The sequence below is a fragment of the Lampris incognitus genome, unplaced genomic scaffold, assembly GCF_029633865.1.
Source record: "Lampris incognitus isolate fLamInc1 unplaced genomic scaffold, fLamInc1.hap2 scaffold_38, whole genome shotgun sequence".
NCBI classification, from domain to species: Eukaryota; Metazoa; Chordata; class Actinopteri; order Lampriformes; family Lampridae; genus Lampris; species Lampris incognitus.
Genome location: NW_026611338.1, coordinates 799,886 through 805,000, shown reverse-complemented (window position 1 = coordinate 805,000; position 5,115 = coordinate 799,886).

Genomic DNA, 5,115 nt, shown 5'->3' with positions numbered 1-5,115 from the left:
ATCCAGCAGCTCGTGACGAGTTAGCCCTGAGTGCCTTCATCCAGGGGCTCACCCCAGAGAGGTTGAAGGAGCACCTCCGCATCACGGCACCTACAGCCTTCAAGACTGCATTGGAAGAGGCAGAGTGGGTGGAGGCTGTGATGGCCCCACACAACCAACCAAGACCCCGAGTGCGTCAGGCTGAGGTCCACGCAGATGAAGGAGACGTCGAAAGAGGGGTCGTCTGCCAGGCTTGTCCGTCACCACGCCGAAAGCAACCAGGCCGATGCCAACCACCCTTCAGACCCTGGTCGCCTCGTGATCCATGCTACCGCTGTGGAGAAGCGAGGCACAAGGCCCGTGACTGCCCTGCCCCTGCACCACGACGCCGTAGCACTCCCCAGTCGGAAAACTAGAATGGGGTGGCACCGCGGGGAGACTGCTACCCAGCCGACCGACCATATCCCCCATTAAGAACTCTTCCCAGATCGGCAGAGTGGGCCACGCACACGGTCTCTCTCTTTGTTGCTCCATTGGTGGACACCGCTGCTGGGCCCTTGTGGACACAGGGTCCACCATCTCCATTGTGCGTCCAGGGGTGCTGCCAGAGACAGAGTGGAGGCCCACCACCCGTAAAATCAGAACTGTGACTGGGGAACTAACCAGCATGCTGGGGAAGAGAGCACTGCAGGTGCGGGCAGGGAAAGTTGCAGCCACCCACGAGTTTTGGTTGGCTGAAATACAAGACCCTCGCATCATCGGGCTGGATTTGCTGACTCGCCGGGGGGCTCTGGTCGATGTGTCGAGTAATGCCATTCACCTTGGCACAGAGACCCTGGCCCTCCGGCGCCGTCCAGAGAGGAAGGTGGGACGTATCCACATCCAGCCAACTCCACCTGTCACCATGCCGCCGCCGCCCCCATCTCCACTGCCAACCGAGGGGATGACGACACTGCCTAGCCCACCAACAATGACGACGACCCTCATCGAGGCTACCGTTCCTCAGACACCCTCGCCGGACACTGTTGCCGCCATCCAGAAGCTGTATCAGCGGAGCAGTGAAGGGCTGGACCCTCAGCAGAGTCAACAGCTGAAAGACCTGCTCCAACAGTTCGCTGAGATTTTCGCTGCACGCGAAGAGGAGTGCACCCAGACCAACCTGGTGCAGCACACAATCGACACTGGTACAACCCCACCCATTAGACTGCGACCCTACCGGTTAGCGCTTGCCAAGCGTGAAGCTGCAGAGCGGATGATTCTAGAGATGGCTGCGGCCGGGGTGATAGAGCCATCCAATAGCCCTTGGGCCGCCCCTGCCATCCTGGTCAAAAAGAAAGATGACACCTGGAGGTTCTGTGTGGACTTTCATCGGCTGAACAATGCAACTCGCAAGGACTCCTACCCCTTGCCCCGCATTGACGACGCTCTGGACCACATCGCAGGTTCACAGTGGTTCAGCTCACTTGACCTACGGAGCGGTTACTGGCAGGTGGAGCTGGCACCAGAAGCCAGACCCAAGACGGCCTTCACCATCGGTCAGGGACTCTGGCAGTTTCGTGTGATGCCCTTTGGTCTCTGCAATGACCCCGCCACGTTCGAGAGACTAACGGAGAGGGTGCTGGCTCACATTCCCCGCAACCGGTGCGTGGTTTACCTTGATGGCCTTCTGGTTCATGCCGCTGACTTCGAGCTTGCCCTAGAGAACCTCCGTCAGGTCTTCCCAGCCATTGGGGGGGCGGGCCTGCGCCTGCACCCCAAGAAATGCCACCTCCTTCGACGTGAGACCAAGTTTTTGGGCCATGTGGTGGGGGCAGAGGGCGTGGCCCCTGATCCTACTAAGGTGGAGGCGGTCGAGAAATGGCCAGTTCCGCGAAACGTCAGCGAGGTGCGCAGCTTCACGGGGCTCGTCTCCTACTACCGACGTTTTGTCCGCAACTTTTCCTCCGTTGCCAGTCCCCTACACCGTCTCACCGAGAAGGGACGGGAGTTCCACTGGGACGACAACTGTGCAGCCGCCTTTGCCCGGCTCCGCACCGCCTTGATCACTGCACCCATCCTGGCCCTTCCTGATCCTAAGTGCCGCTTCATCGTGGACACAGACGCCAGCAATGTGGGGCTGGGGGCCGTCCTGTCTCAGGAAGTTGCTGGGGGAGAGAGAGTGGTGGCTTACTACAGTCGTGTCTTGAGCTGCCCTGAACACAATTACTGCATTACACGACGCGAGCTCCTGGCGGTGGTCGCGGCGTTCAATCATTTTCGCCCCTATCTCTATGGCCAGACCTTTCTCCTGCGGACGGATCATGCGGCCCTGATCTGGCTGCTCAGCTTTAAGGAGCCCGAAGGCCAGGTGGCTACGTGGATTGAGGAGCTGCAGAGCTACGACTTTGAGACCCAGCACCGAGCCGGGCGCCTGCACAGCAATGCAGATGCCCTCTCCCGTCGTCCCCGCAAGGATTGTAGACATTGTGAGCGCCAAGAGGAGCGAGACAGAGCAATCCTCCAAGTATCCACCACGCGGCAGGTTGAGCCAGAGGAGGCGTGGCTGATGGCAATGGACAAGCAGGAGTGGCAAACAGCGCAGGATAGTGATCCCACCCTGGCCAGGGTGGGACAGTGGGTCGACGCCAAGGCACACCCCCACTGGCAAGCTGTCTCTGCCATGTCGGTGGAGACCAAGGCCTACTTTTCCCAGTGGGCCACCTTGGCCCGGCGTGATGGACCGTTGTACTGAGTCTGGCAAGCGCCGGGCCGGGGAAGAAGTGTGTGGCAGTTACTGGTGCCCAAGGACTGGCGCCAACGAGTGCTACGGGCAGCCCACGGCTCGGTGGGGGCAGGTCACTATGGGGTGGCAAAGACGCTGAACAAACTGCGCCAACGGTTCCACTGGGCCGGATGCAGGCATTACACTGAACTTTTTGTGCACTGTTGTGATGCCTGCACTGCCAAGAAAGGACCAACCAGACGCTCCCATGCCCCTCTACAACAAGATCAGGTGGGGGCCCCCCATGGAACGGGTCGGTGTGGACTTTCTTGGCCCATTTCCCACCACAGACAACGGAAACCGGTACGTCCTTGTGGCCATGGACTACTTTACCAAATGGTCTGAGGCGTATGCGGTCCCAGACCAGAGCGCTGCCACTACAGCCGAGCGGCTGGTGTGTGAGATGTTCTGTCGGTTCGGTGCGCCCGAAGAAATACACAGCGATCAGGGGCGGAACTTCGAAGCACAGGTATTCGCTGAGGTGTGTCAACGCATGGGGGTGAAGAAGACCAGGACCACGCCCCTCCACCCCCAGAGCGACGGACTGGTGGAGAGGTTCAATCGAACGCTCACAACACAACTCGCTATTGTCACCTCACGGCACCAGCGAGACTGGGACTGTCATCTACCCCTGGTCCTGTGGGCGTACCGGTCGGCGGTACAAGAAAGTACCGGGTGTACACCGGCCGCGCTCATGTTCGGGAGAGAACTGCGGACCCCTGTGGACTTAGCCTTTGGCACGCCCCCGGGTACTGACCTTCCCAAGATACCCGGTTTCGAGTACCTGCGGGACCTCCAACAACGTCTGGCCGAGGCACAAGTGTTTGCTCGGCAGCATCAGGAACAGGCAGGTGCAAAAAAAAAAGCGGGCATATGACACTCGTTGTCAGGGCCGCTCCTTCACCCCAGGAGCAAAGGTGTGGGTCTTCAACCCAATCCGGAAGAGAGGAGTCTCCCCCAAGCTCGCCAGCCAGTGGGTGGGGCCCTGTGAGGTGTTGGAGCAGCTTTCAGATGTTGTGTACCGGGTGAAACTGTGTGTCCGGGGGCGGGTGGTAGTTCTGCACCGGGACTGTTTGGCACCTTACCGCCCCTTGGCTGAAGAACCTGTAGATCAGTTTAGCCCATCCGGGACGGTCCCTCCTACACCCACAGGCCCTACCAACCGGACAGACAGTGGGGAACAGGGACCCGTGACCCCGCGGCGGCGGAGACGGCTTCCCCTTCGCTATAGGGACTTTGTTGTCGGCTGAGGACAGGCGACACGCTGGAGGGGGTAATGTAGCGAAGTTGCTACCCCGTCAGAATTGTGCCAATTGTCCTGGTTTACCCATCAGGCACTGCGTGCAGATTGTCAGTTGTTATTAAATGTTTTGTAAGTGTTTTATGTGGTTTTATGTGTTTATGTGATTACTATGTGTTGTGGTGTAATTGTAGTTGTCATTCTGTTGTGTTGTGTAACCTTGGAACTGAAACCCTGAACAACTTTGTTGTTCGAGTAGATGACCCCCATGTATTGTAACACATTTCTGTAAGTTCTTGTTTCTGTGTGAGTTCAATAAAGGGGCTGCAAAGTTACCTTTGTCGTTGCTTCTACGTTCGCCACAATATTCTTACCTTAAAAGGGAAGGGGGTGTAGTATCCCACCTTTGACAATTAAAGCATTTACCAGTGTTGGAGCCCATCGGTAAGGGGCCGCTATATATATACGTGTGTGTGTGTGTGTGTGTATAGATATATTACACACACACACACACACACACACACACACACACACACACACACACACATATATATATATATATATATATATATATATATATATATATATATATATATATATACTACTTTCGGCTCCTCCCGTTAGGGGTCGCCACAGCGGATCATCCGTTTCCATTTCTTCTTGTCTTCTGCGTCTTCCTCTGTCACATCAGCCACCTGCATGTCCTCCCTCACCACGTCCATAAACCTCCTCTGTGGCCTTCCTCTTTTCCTCTTTCCTGGCAGCTTCCTATTCAGCATCGTTCTCCCAATATACCCAGCATCTCTCCTTCACACACATCCATCGCTTTTACAGTACTTGCTGTACCAGCGGCGTACTTGCTGTACCAGGGGCGTACTTGCTGTACTAGTAGCTCTGTTCACAACATCGTCCTCTCTAGCTTAGGTGCTCAAAAGATATCTTTGGGCTCAATGTCATCCCGTTTATTCTTTATGCTTCATATGTCATCACCTTTCCTTCCTAATGCTTTCCTCATTTTCAATATCATCTTGTACACATTTTCAATTCAAGCGTGGTACTGGATGCCATCTTTGCAATGAGTCCGCTCGTCACATTTCATCCCTGCTGGATATTCCACCGTCAACCAACTGTAAGT